Source organism: Anomaloglossus baeobatrachus, chromosome 6 (assembly GCF_048569485.1).
Source record: "Anomaloglossus baeobatrachus isolate aAnoBae1 chromosome 6, aAnoBae1.hap1, whole genome shotgun sequence".
NCBI lineage: Eukaryota > Metazoa > Chordata > Amphibia > Anura > Aromobatidae > Anomaloglossus > Anomaloglossus baeobatrachus.
The window spans coordinates 453,844,103-453,858,449 of record NC_134358.1 but is presented as its reverse complement, the minus strand read 5'-3'; the positions used below and the strand labels follow the sequence as shown (position 1 = coordinate 453,858,449).

The following is a 14,347-nucleotide window of genomic DNA, read 5'->3' as shown; positions in this document are numbered from 1 at the left end:
CCAACAATTTTGTTCAGCAAATTTTGGGGGTTTTGTGTAAAATGTTGCCCAATTTGCCTTTTTTTCTCAGTTTTTTTTTCCGTTGTTCCAATAGACAAGAAGGAAATAAACGTGTAAAAAAACATGTGTAATTGCAATAATTCTCTTGGAGAAGTAATTTATTTTCTGGAACAGTTTTAATGGCACCAACACTCAAGGAAGATGAAAGGGAAAACTGCAGAAGGTACTAGCTATTGTGAGATATACAGTATATTTTTTGCTTTATCTGGTAAGTGTAGACAAATGTTTTGAAGTTAAATGTCACTTATTGTGTGGCCTAATTGATAAACTGAAGTACAGGATAACAAACAGTCTTCGCTTATAGGCCCCTAAGATTTTTATTCAGCAGTAGATACATATTGTGACGTGTTATGTATTTTAATCAGGGTGTACATACCAGAATGGTAGACCATGTACCTGACATTGAACCCATGGAGAGAGGGGATGCAGTTGTGGTAGGCCCATTTTTTTTTCTATGGTGTGGTGAGAACCTACTCAGGTCTTTCCATAGCGAAGGGCAGTTAACAAGCAAAAGATTGGGTAAGGCCGAGGGGGAAACCAACTAGACTGCCATCCAGACTGTGTGCGCAAATACCCTAACATTGTCACTGATAGCAGGGAAATTTAATAGGTATTTATTGCAGCTAATAATATATATTTTACATTATATCCAGAACAGAGCAATCAATTTAGTCTATATAGTGTTCCATTTTGCTTGTAATTTCCATGAAAAATAACTGAAGTTTTATTTTATGTTCAAAAATTATATTCTTAAACCAGATTACTCTGTAAGTTTACTTTATCTGAGTGGGTGGAGGAAAGTCATTATTTCTGCCTTTATTATTTCAGGTCTTTAGTTCTCTTGAGTGTATGTGTTAGTGATATTCTTCAGGACACTTTTTAATCCCATTGAAATGAAAAGCAGATGTTTAAAGAGCGGGTCACCTGCCGAATGTAAGGGGTGAGAGGTAGGTTTGTAAGGGAGTTTCTTTTGAGTTGTTCATTTATATTTCAATAGACACTAAACATGGATCTTGTAATAACTGTGAAATAAGCAGAATAAACATACACATGTTCAGGTCAGTATATTGGTTTGTTGGTTAGACTGGAGATTAGATTTTATCTGTGTGCTTGACTAGTAATCGCTTCTTACTGGACAATAAAGAAATTAATGAAGTCAATAATTTTTATACACACAAAATGTAGTTTACTGATATTTGATCAGATAGCAGCACGTGTTCCAGTGCAAACATTTAAGGTTGTCAGATCTATCAGCAGAATACAAGCTGCATTAAAAGTAATCCTGACTACAGGCTGGTAAACAATAACCTGAAAGTAAATGAGAAGCCATTTACCTGTGTAAGGGCTCATGCGCATGTAACTGCAGAATATTCTGCAGCGATTTGACTGCACATGTCCACTTCAAATCGCTGCAGAAGCACTGCATAATGAATGCAGTTGTTTTGTAGAAAAAAGCTGGTTCATGCGCTATGGCTGCTGCCCCCACCATAGGCCTCTTTGACACGTCCTTGTCTCCGGCACGTGTTTGGTCCTTTTCTTCACGTACCGGAGACATGGGCACACGTAGACCCATTAAAATCAATTTGTCTGCGCTCACGTGCGTGTTCTGCCATGGACCGCGTGTACGTGTGGAGCATACGTGTGTCCGTGTGCTCCACACGTCAACATGTCCGTTTTTTGTCCGGCATTACGGGTGTCACACGGAACACAAATGGACCACACCGAGGTGTTCCATGTGACACACACCGGAGAAAACACACGTGTCTGAGAAAAAAAAACAAAAAACCTTTACTCACCTTCTCCAGCCCTCCTGTCTCTGCCACTGCTGTCACTTGCTTCTGACCGCCATTCATTATACTCATTGCATATTCACTTCGCTGCGGCCGGAAGCTGCGGCAGCGGGGAGTCGGCAGGACCGGAGACCGAAGATCAGCACCACGGACAACGACGCCAGGGACAGGTGAGCAGAAAGTTCCCGTTATACGTGTGTTATCACGAATAACACACGGAGAACACACGTGTGCCATAAACACGGCTCACACAGGGCAGTACGCACCTTTGACACGTCCGTGAAAAACGTGCGTGATTTTCACGAACGTGTGAAAGAGGCCATAGACAGAGTGGGAGCTGCATCCATAGCGCACGGAATAATTGACATGCTGATTTTATGAACGCACGGATTTGGGTCAAAATGTTGGCATCCAAATCGCTGCGTTCATAAAAGCAACGTGCGCACGTCTCATGCACAATCTACATAGATTGTGTAGTGGACGCAGGACGCATGCAGTTACGCTGCGCATGAGCCCTTAACCTAAACTTTCTGCATGTTCCCAAAACAGTGTTTTGGAGTATGCACACCTTAAGTATTTGCTGCATGATTTCAAAAACTTGTCACTTGGTAGAAAAAAACGCTGCATAAAAACTTGCATTTCCAACGATTGACATGCTGCAGAGATTAAACTGTTTCAAGTCTGCAAGGAAAAAATAAGCAACATTTTAGAAAGTTTTAGAAATCTCATTCCTTTTGCTGGGACAGGAAAATGCCGCATTGTTGTATGGTGAAGACGCAATGTCTGAGCATACCCTTGGAAAATTCCATCACACACTGCAGTTTGGTGTAGTCTTGATATTTTGGTGTTTTAGCCCAGAAAAGTAGTAGAGTGTAAAACAAAAAGCTCAATAATATATTTGGGACATAATTGATGTATATGTGTATGAAATAAAAAGAAAGAAAGTTGTACAAATTTTTAATGTACCATTAGTTCTGGGGCAAATGTAAATTGGTTCTAGCAATAAGTCATTGTGGGGACTGAAATATTCTATTTTTGAAGGGAGTCTGTTAGTACAAAGTGACTGTGCAAACCAAGCACAGGTGTCCAGTGATCCCTTGGCGTGCCTGAACAGTTCAGTGAACCTTCCCATCTACTTGTCTTCCATCTATCTCTGCCCTGACTAGTGGAAGGAGTAGCTGAATGGGGCATGGAACTATTTGACTTTTCTAAGGGTGTACTGAGTGCCTGTGCTTGGTTTGAACAGTTATTTTGTGTTGACAGACTCCCTTTAATTCTTTTAAAGGGTATACTCGGGCCTTTAACAAAAAAAAATGTGTCTAAGCACTAAAAAGCAGGCATTTGCTAAATACCTGCCTGTTCTGCCTGGCGCCGTTCTTCGCCAGCACAAAGCGGCCACAGACTGCCATTGTTACGATACAGTGGCTTAGTTAACAGAATGGAGGCTTCTTTTACGTTCTGCTCTGTAGACGGGTGTGGCAGCTGACTACATCCTGAATGACAGCCGGCTCCCCGCTGCCAAACTGGGGTCGCTAAAATGCATACTCATAGTGTTTGACAGAACCCCACCAAATGGGGTACAGTCCTAGTGCACAAGGAAAAGCTTCCGAGTGTCTGGTCTCCCTCTTAGATCTTACTTAGCCAATCTTATCTGCAGAATTGTGTAGGCCTATTAGTACTGTATGTATTTAAGAAACCCCTTTACATTGAGCTACAGAGGTGCACATATGTACAGACGTTAGAAGGGGTTAAAAGTTTTCATTTGCCGAGACTAGCCGGTTAGGCATGTATCTATATTTATTTAAAGTACAGCAAACAGGTTTTAGATTTAATATGTTTGTCACTTTGACAGCTGCATCGGGGAATTGTTACAATCCAGTTGCTTTTCAATTTGATGCTGTATATATTGTGTCAAGGAAAAACATGCTGTCACCTTCAAACAACAGGCTGGCTTGGTCACAGGAGATTTCGGTCACAGAACTTTAAAAGCCTTTACAGAATGTGACAAATAAATAGTATTAACCGCACGCAGTCCAGTCTCTGTTAGCGCATGATAAGTAAGTTCAAAGACAGTGCAGCAGAAAGCTACGTGAAGTGTGTAGGTATACAGAGGACGTCTCGTCTCTCAATGAGCTTTATACTAAAGCCCTCCACTTAATACTTCAGTTATGGTACTTGTAACCTAAAGGGGTTGTCTGTGGGGTAAATAAAGTAAAGAAGCTACTCAAGTCACCAATTACCTACCCCTCTTTGTTTATCTCCGACTGTCTTTACATCATACTGCAGCAATGACAACCCATGATAGGGATATGTCACTACTACTTCATGAGACCCCTAAAGATGAGCGGATCGCTTCTCTGAACCCTGATCCACAGTCCTGGTAGTTACTCTCTGGTTGTGTCAAAGGCAAAGACTCTTGCACTCATAGGCAAGTATAATTGACAATTCTTTAATTGTTTTGGTGCAAAGGTAGTGTATAGGTGTAATGTTTCGGTCAACATGACTTTTATCAAACACACAATTGACCAAGTAAAATATATCTTTGTACCGTGTTAGCCAGTAGAGATAAAAAAATTGTTTAAAAGAACAATTGACCAAAACGTTACACCCTACACTGCCTTTGGGCTAAAACAATTAAAGAATGTTCTATCACCCTTACTTATGGATGCCAGATTCTTTGCCTTTGATATTGGTGTGCTGATATCCTAACAAAGCACTTACATCATCAAGGAGCACTATATTTCACCGTTATATACTATAGCTCTTTTGTTGTGGATAGGAGCTGCTGGAATTTCTTTACCCTCCAAAATGCCAGACTACTTTTATGATTAGCTAGGATGGCGAGATGTCAGCTGTACATTGCAAAGATGATTCCAGGCTGGCGAATCAAACACCGTATAGGGGGAACCTACAGTATAAGCATAGGAAATTTGCACAGCTCCTGTCTAAGGTCAGAAAACCTTGACTTGGACTGAAGACTGGGAAGCTATTTGCCAATCTCTAGAGATCACCAAGACCAGTGATCTTCTGGTATGGTCACGTGCATGGACCACATGTTATCACTGCAAGATGGGTATATGTAGTGCAGTGGAGACCACTGGAATGGTAGGACGGAAGCAATGGGGGATTTAAAAGGTGAGCCCCTATTCTGCTTCTGTAAAATTAGAAGTTCAACCTCTTTCATGGACTGCCCTTTTAAAGTTTGTATAAGTGTTGTTTATTGTTAGTCCTCAGTAACTCATTAAATTTAAGGGTATAAACATTTTTCTTTCATATTTGACTTATTTTTGTTACTTTTTTGTTTACACAGATTTTCATTCATCCAGGACAAGAGGTGGATTTGTTATTAAGCAACAAATGTGGAAAATGTTATCTGCAGGATCAAAAAAAGAATAACATGTTGGTAACAGATTAAGGTACGTGAGCAGCACTTTAGCCTTTGTTTCCTGTTCACTGTAATGATACTGTAGTTGTCAGGTAGCTGAAAGCTAGGCTCTGTTCACACAGGGGCCGATTCATCAAGCAGTTTTCTCAGTTCTGGTATAAAACTGTTTCAAATGTCTCGAAAAATGTTCACAACTCAAAGTTACACTGTAGGAGGGAAAGAAAGCACAAATAGGGTCTCACCCGGTATGAGGGTAGAAATGATGAAAAGGAATACACTCACTAGGTGAGGTTGTGCCAGTCATAACCCCTTTCTCAAGCTTGTGAGTGTTTAGTGGTTTAGCAGCGGCCCCGAAATGACATATAATATATATAGAAAAAAGAAAACCCGTTTTCTTTTCTATATATATATATCACAACTCAAAGTTGTGAAACAAAAGTTGACTTTGGGCATTTTTATGCCAGTCCCAACCAGCTCAGACCATTTTTGGAAAAGTAGGTAGAGCCGGAATTGGAGTGGTCAAGCACAGCCGACAAATGCATCATAATTTACGCCAGAAAAGTGGAGTAAATTATGATAGAAACATATGCAAGCCTCTGCCTGGTGAACATTTTTAGTGGGGGTGCTTGGCAATTAAATATGCTCCGAAAAATGAGAAGTAGGTGTATACCTCGTAATTAAACTGGGTGCTCATTTCATTAAGACTGACATATAGCACTGTATAGGCATAAGTCAGCCCCCATGATAATTGTCCTTCAATACTGTTTGCTATGGGTATTGAAATGATGTGCCATTTATTCTACCCTACAAAATGGGTAAAACACACTTTTGGCATCAGTTGGGTGAATTATGGACACCAGTAGCTCCTGATCAACCCTATTGACTACATTGGGGGTGGTCAGGTTACCATCATGGTGGCTGCACTTTTGTACCCAGCATTTTGGTGAAATCTATGTCGCGGAGGATGACCCCATATATGTACTTATTACAGTCCATTAATCCACCCAAGCATTTCTATTAAAGGGAATCTGTCACCGGATGTTTATAATACTCACCTAAAGGTTAGTGCGGAACAGACTGGTCGGATGGGCGTCTCCGTTCTCCAGGTCCGCGCCTCTTCTTTCGGCCATCTTTGTCCTCTTTCTTCTGAAGATACTGTGGATGATGCGATCTAAGTCATCTACACTAGCCGACATTGAGGTCCCGCACAGGAGCACTACAATACTTTGATCTGCCCTGCTGAGGGCAGATCAAAATGCTCCTGTGCAGGATCTCAATGTCGGCTTGTTTGTATGACGTAGAATGTCAGCTGCGCTAGCATCAGAAGGAGGACAAAGATGGACGAAAGAGGAGGTGCGGACCCGGAGAATGGAGACTTCCATCCGACCAGTCTACTCTGCACCGATCGTTAGGTGAGTATTATAAACATCCGGTGACAGGTTCCCTTTAAACTTAAACTTTGCCGTAATGTTCACATTAAAATGATATCTGTGTTTTTTTACATGATTTTGTTTCGTTTCTGTACGCTGTGAAGAGTAATGCTCCACACATCATTTCACTTGAGAAACTGATGCAAATCGGCCGTCACAGATTGGTCTAATGGGGTCATATTTGCCGTGCATTCTAGTGGTTCGATACTCAGCTGAAAGATGGAAAATAATCCATCTCATTGTTAGCATGTAACTTTTCCTTTATAGTTCAATCGGATTTTGCTCTTACTTTGTCATGCCTGACAGGTTTTTTTCTTGAACATGAGGATTCTTTTTCTTTCATCTTACTTCCCCTTATAGCTTCTTTATTTGAGTCCACATTTACAATTTGTATTTTGTTATGTCTGAAATATGGATTGGTTGTTATTAATATTATTATACTATTAATGTTTTTTTAATACACCGTATTACAGGGCAATTTTTATGTTACACAAGACGCTTTTCATTGCAGCGTACAATCTAGTTTCCTCATAAAGAGATGCATATGCGGAGGAGCCCGAACAGGTACTTTATACTATACTGTACTATAGCACTAGGTAACTCTAAAGGCCGCTTTACACGCAACGACATCGCTAACGAGATATCGCTAGGGTCACGGAATTCATGACGCACATCCGGCCTCGTTAGCAATGTTGTTGCGTGTGACACTTACGAGCGACCGCTAACGATCCCAAATACTCACCAAATCGTTGATTGTTGACACGTCGTTCATTTTCCAAATATCGTTGCTCGTTTGGGACGCAGGTTGTTCGTCGTTCCTAAGGCAGCACACATCACTACGTGTGACACCCCAGGAACGACGAACAACACCGTACCTGCGTCCTCCGGCAACGAGGTGGGAGTGACGTTCATGCGACTGCTCTCCTCCCCTCCGCTCCTATTGGTGGTGGCCTGCTGTGTGACGTCGCTGTGACGCTGCACGAACCGCCCCCTTAATAAAGAGGTTGTTCGCCGCCCACAGCGATGTTGTTTGGAAGGTAAGTTCGTGTGACGCATATTAGCGATATTGTTCGCCACGGGCAGCGATTTGCCTGTGACGCACGTACGACGGGGGCGGGTGCTATCACTGCGTGTAAAGCAGCCTTAAGCCCTCATTCAAACATCCGTGATTTTTCACATACACAAGAAAGAGTCAGCGTCATCCGTGCTTTGGATCCAAGGCCGGGGCCACACGGGGATTACTGCGATCCCCTCGCATGATACTTGTCTCCACGCTGTCAGTACAGCATAGCCGAGTGTCATGCGAGTGTCCCTGCGACTGAGGTCCGATCGTGCGAGCGGACCTCAGCTGCTGGGGAGGGCCGGCACTGAGGAGTGGCGGGCCGGCTCTGAGGAGGGGAGGGAGGGATTTACAGTTAGGTCCAGAAATATTTGGACAGTGACACAAGTTTTGTTATTTTAGCTGTTTACAAAAACATGTTCAGAAATACAATTATATATATAATATGGGCTGAAAGTGCACACTCCCAGCTGCAATATGAGAGTTTTCACATCCAAATCGGAGAAAGGGTTTAGGAATCATACCTCTGTAATGCATAGCCTCCTCTTTTTCAAGGGACCAAAAGTAATTGGACAAGGGACTCTAAGGGCTGCAATTAACTCTGAAGGCGTCTCCCTCGTTAACCTGTAATCAATGAAGTAGTTAAAAGGTCTGGGGTTGATTACAGGTGTGTGGTTTTGCATTTGGAAGCTGTTGCTGTGACCAGACAACATGCGGTCTAAGGAACTCTCAATTGAGGTGAAGCAGAACATCCTGACGCTGAAAAAAAAGAAAAAATCCATCATAGAGATAGCAGACATGCTTGGAGTAGCAAAATCAACAGTCGGATACATTCTGAGAAAAAAGGAATTGACTGGTCAGCTTGGGAACTCAAAAAGGCCTGGGCGTCCACGGATGACAACAGTGGTGGATGATCGCCGCATACTTTCTTTGGTGAAGAAGAACCCATTCACAACATCAACTGAAGTCCAGAACACTCTCAGTGAAGTAGGTGTATCTGTCTCTAAGTCAACAGTAAAGAGAAGACTCCATGAAAGTAAATACAAAGGGTTCACATCTAGATGCAAACCATTCATCAATTCCAAAAATAGACAGGCCAGAGTTAAATTTGCTGAAAAACACCTCATGAAGCCAGCTCAGTTCTGGAAAAGTATTCTATGGACAGATGAGACAAAGATCAACCTGTACCAGAATGATGGGAAGAAAAAAGTTTGGAGAAGAAAGCGAACGGCACATGATCCAAGGCACACCACATCCTCTGTAAAACATGGTGGAGGCAACGTGATGGCATGGGCATGCATGGCTTTCAATGGCACTGGGTTACTTGTGTTTATTGATGACATAACAGCAGACAAGAGTAGCCGGATGAATTCTGAAGTGTACCGGGGTATACTTTCAGCCCAGATTCAGCCAAATGCCGCAAAGTTGATCGGACGGCGCTTCATAGTACAGATGGACAATGACCCCAAGCATACAGCCAAAGCTACCCAGGAGTTCATGAGTGCAAAAAAGTGGAACATTCTGCAATGGCCAAGTCAATCACCAGATCTTAACCCAATTGAGCATGCATTTTACTTGCTCAAATCCAGACTTAAGACGGAAAGACCCACACACAAGCAAGACCTGAAGGCTGCGGCTGTAAAGGCCTGGCAAAGCATTAAGAAGGAGGAAACCCAGCGTTTGGTGATGTCCATGGGTTCCAGAATTAAGGCAGTGATTGCCTCCAAAGGATTCGCAACAAAATATTGAAAATAAAAATATTTTGTTTGGGTTTGGTTTATTTGTCCAATTACTTTTGACCTCCTAAAATGTGGAGTGTTTGTAAAGAAATGTGTACAATTCCTACAATTTCTATCAGATATTTTTGTTCAAACCTTCAAATTAAACGTTACAATCTGCACTTGAATTCTGTTGTAGAGGTTTCATTTCAAATCCAATGTGGTGGCATGCAGAGCCCAACTCGCGAAAATTGTGTCACTGTCCAAATATTTCTGGACCCAACTGTATCTCCCTCTCTCCTCCGTAGCCGGCTATTGCCATTCTCGCCCTGCACTCGCGTTACACTGGTGTACCGCGAGTGCAGTGCGATTTTTCTCTCGCCATATAGACTTGAATGGGTGCGAGAGAAAACAGGATCACATTACAGTCGCAGCATGCTGCGATTGTTTTCTCGGTCCGATTAAGCCTGACAAAATAATCGCTCATGTGCGCTGACACAGGCTAATATTGGTCCGAGTGGAATGCAATTTTTTTATCGCACTCCACTCGCACCGATTTTCATGCAGTGTGGCTTAGGCCTTAGTGTTTATGTTTCAATAATTTTAATTAGGTTTTCAAATTTTGTAAATAAAACAGTTGAAACAAAATAAAACACATTGTATAGCATCACATCATGCTATATCAAACACAACTAATATAAACATATACAATTAAAGAGGCGAACAAATAATAAAATATAAACCCCACAATCAGCTCTCTTATCGATAGCTTCGGATACGATAAATATACAATACAGGGCCATCATAATACATATCATTCTAGTTACCAAAGTCAAACTGGCGGCACATTGGAAATCCAATACAATTCCAAATATTTACAATATAATAGAAAAAATATCCTTCTAGGTTCTACGAAGAGAAGCATGCTCTGATTAATAACTCTTGGATCAGATTTAATAAAAAATGGGACCCATGGACTACGATTAGTGTTAAAAGAGAATCAGTCACCAGGTTTTTGGCACCTAATCTGAGAGCATCAGAATGTAGGGGGCAGAGACCCTGATTCCAGCGATATGTCACTTACTGGGCTGCTTAGTGTAGTTTTGATAAAATCAGCGTTCAATCAGCAGTAGATTATCATTACAGGACTACTTGTCGTGCTGTAGGTAGTCCAGCATATTCATGAGCTCTGTATAACCGCTAGATCTGCAGCAGAGAAAAGATTAATAAAAGATTTTATCAAAACGACAACAAACAGCTCAGTAAGTGACACAGCAATGGAATCAGTGTCTCTGTCTTTACATTATGCTGCTCTCAGATGGGGGAGCAAAAACCTGGTGACAGATTCCCTTTTATCAGTAATAAAAAAAAATGAAACATTTTCTCCCAAGCATTATAATGGTAATCATGGGCAGCACGTGAGCTGTACATTGCCATCCGTGTGCTGTGATTTTCAAAGATCAGTACATTTGTATGGGTATTTATGGTGCTCAGCGTGTATCAAATACTGACCTGTCTGTGTGTTTTGTTTTTTTTTCTGTGGACACCCGGTCTGCAAAAAAACCTGTATGTGAACAGCCACATAGATAATAATGGGAAATCACAGATAGATTTATGTGACGACTGAATGAGCCTAAGCAAGCACAGAATATAATATGGCTTTTGCGGCAACTGACGGGAAATTTATTTTAAAATAAAGACCCAATTTCAGAAATAATTTTTATGCATTTTTTTTAGATTTTTTTCTATTTTGAGTGTTTTGGATTAAATATATTGCCAAAAAGTCTGAATATTGAAGTTAGAGCTGTGAAAAGTGTGCCTTAAGGGGGCTCTACACGGTAGCGATATCGCTAGCAATTTCTAGCGATAGCGACCGTGTAAGTACCCGCCCCCGTCGCGCATGCGATTGTTTGTGATCGCTGCCGTAGCGAACATTATCGCTACGCAGCGTCACACATACTTGCCTGGTCGGCGGCGTCACTGTGACTGCCGAACAATCCCTCCTTCAAGAGGGAGGGACGTTCGGCATCACAGCGACGTCACCGAAACGTCACTAAGCGTCTGGCCAATCAAAGCGGAGGGGCGGAGATGAGCAGGACGTAACATCCCTCCCACCTCCTTCGTTCCTCATTGCGGCCGGCGGCAGGTAAGGAGACGTTCCTCGCTCATGCGGTGTCACACATAGCGATGTGTGCTGCCGCATGAGCGATGAACCACAACGCTAAACAACCCTTACCGATTTTTGACTTTGGGACGACCTCTCCATGGTGAACGATTTTCACCATTTTTGAGGTCGCCTAAGGTCGCTGGTAAGTATTACACGATGCGATATCGTTAATGACGCCGGATGTGCGTCACTAACAACTTGACCCCGGCGACCAAACATTAACGATATCGTAGCGTGTAAAGCCCCCTTTAGACCTCCTTCACATGTCCGTGATTTCAGTACGTATTTCGCTGTTTTTATACGTACCAGAATCACTGATATACGCAGACCCATTAAAATCAATGGGTCTGTGCACACATCAGTGTTTTAACAAATACCGTGTTTCCATCTGTGTCCATGTGTTCCGCACAGAGACAAGTCCGTTTTTCTCCAGCAGCACTGATGTCACATGAACCACACACTGATGTGATCCATGTGATACGTACCATTGAAAACACGTGTCTTTGAAATAAAATACATTTCTGTACTCCCCTGTCTCCAGCGATGCTGTCTTCAGTGTTGCTGTCACTAGTTCCGGGCCCACTCATTATGCTCATTGCATATTCACTGCACCGAGGAGCTGGAAGCAAGTGTGACCGCAGCGCTGGAGACATCAGCACCACGGACAGCAGCGGTGGGGACAGATGAGTAAAAAGTTCCTGCTCTCCGTGTGCCATCTCGGATAGCACACGGAGAACAAACATGTGCCAAAATCAAGGCACACGGAGGGCCATACGTACCTTCAACATGTCCGTGAAAAATGTGTGTGTTTTTCACTGACGTGTGAAAGAGGCCTTACAGGAAGTGAAGAGTGTCTTTGCCCCTTATCAGTCCTCAGACTGTTTGATTGTGATAAACGCTTGATAATACCACTAGGAATACTGTATCCCAAACAACCAGTCTCAGTCTCATGTTCAGCACCAAAGCAGGGAAAAGCATCCCGGTAGGGGGCAGTCTATTCCACCCTTTATAGCACTTTATATTAGATATATTTATTTTACTTAAAGGGAACCTGTCACCAGATTTGGGGCCTATAAGCTGCAGCCACCACCAGTGGTCTCTTATATACAGCATTCTAACATGCTGTATATAAGAGCCAAGCCCGCGGTGTAGAACGTAAATTTTTTTTTATAAAACTCACCTAAACAGTTGCTGCAGTGGAGTTGGGTCATATGGGCGTCTCCGTTCTCCGGCGCCTCCTCTTTCGGCCATCTTTGTCCTTCTTCTGAAGCCTGTGTGCATGACGCGTCCTACATCATGCATACAAGCCAGCATTGAGATCCTGTACAGGCGCACTTTGATCTGCCCTCAGCACCGGCACCAGAGAACGGAGACGCCAATGTGACTCAACTCCACCACAGCGACCGTTTAGGTGAGTATTATAAAGTGATTTTTACGTTCTACATAGCGGCCCGAGCTCTTATATACAGCATGTTAGAATGCTGTATGTAAGAGCCCAGTGGTGGTGGCCGCAGCTTATAGGTCCCAAATCTGGTGACAGGTTCCCTTTAAACTCAGATGAGACCGGTCCCACACGTGTGGTTGGCAGACTCCCCCTTTCTTTATCGTTCCTTTGGGAGACCCAGACCATGGGTGTTTAGCTTCTGCCTCCGGAGGACACACAAAGTACTACACTTAAAAGTGTAGCTCCTCCCTCTGAGCTTATACACCCCCTGGTAGCCAGTCCTAGCCAGTTTATTGCTTTGTGTCAGGAGGCATACATCCACACATGCATTCTCATCTGATTTGTTTGACTTTTGGAAAGAGTTTGAAGAAAAGCGGGTCCATATCTGGACTCCCGGCATGTCCCTTCTCACCCCACTGTGTCGGCGGTGTTGTTAAGGTTGATTTACAAGGCTGCAGCCTTACATGCCGCGCTCCTTCACCATCCCTTCTGGGCTCTGGCTTGAAGTGGGAGCCAGCACGGTCTCCATGCCTGGCAGGAGTCCGGTCTCCGTCCACAGCCCCTTGAGGATTCTGTTGGACCGAAGCACTCATCCCCAGGGACATGGCCCTGCGTCTCAGCAGCTAAGTACCTGAGACGTTTATGTTGGGGGTCTCGGTTCTTTATTGTAAGGGGAGAGTATGCTGTATGTGATTGTTTTAACTTTTCCGGCGGGTTCTCTAGCTTTTGCCTGAGAACCGCGCCGATGGTTTCCTGCTTGTCGGCCTCGCCGCTTAAATTTAGGCCCCGGCTTCGCCGGAGGCCTAGTTTACCTAGTTTAATTTTCCTGCCCTCGCATATCACTCATGCAGAGGGACAGGTTCGGCTCCTCCCGGCGGCTGTTCTACATAGGGGAGGGACACTCCCCACTGCTGGGGCGTCCCTCCTTCCCTGCAGGTCTCTATAGCCCTCCAGTTCCCGCTCTTTTATAGGAACGCCCTCTTCTCAGGCAGAGTTCACTCTGCTCTGGGACATCCTGCATTCTGCATCTCTGCTGACGTGCTGCGACTGGGGGACCGGGCTTCGGGATCTGGAGGGCACACAACACCGCGCTCAGCGGTCTGGTAAGCCACAGCTGGTCTCCGGTTGTGGACCTCTGTATATTCTCCCTGGGGTTCATTCTCTGCAAAGCCCCCACTCCAGCAGCATGTCTCACACAAGGAGTAAGGCTCCAAAGCTTTATTCTGCATGCACTGCATGTAAGTTCCTGCTGCCTGAGCCGAGCACCTATCCACATTGTGATGTCTGCTCTAA

General features: G+C 43.6%; 1 protein-coding gene across 2 annotated transcripts in view; it reads left to right on the top strand.

The window, feature by feature from the left end:
• The window catches only part of RARB (retinoic acid receptor beta), a 964,546-nt gene that overhangs the window by 234,294 nt on the left and 715,905 nt on the right, over positions 1-14,347 (top strand). For both annotated transcript variants that reach the window (XM_075315284.1, XM_075315281.1), the window contains exon 2: positions 5,161-5,266. The gene's annotated coding sequence lies outside the window, so the exon portion shown is untranslated. The remainder of the gene's footprint in view (positions 1-5,160; positions 5,267-14,347) is intronic.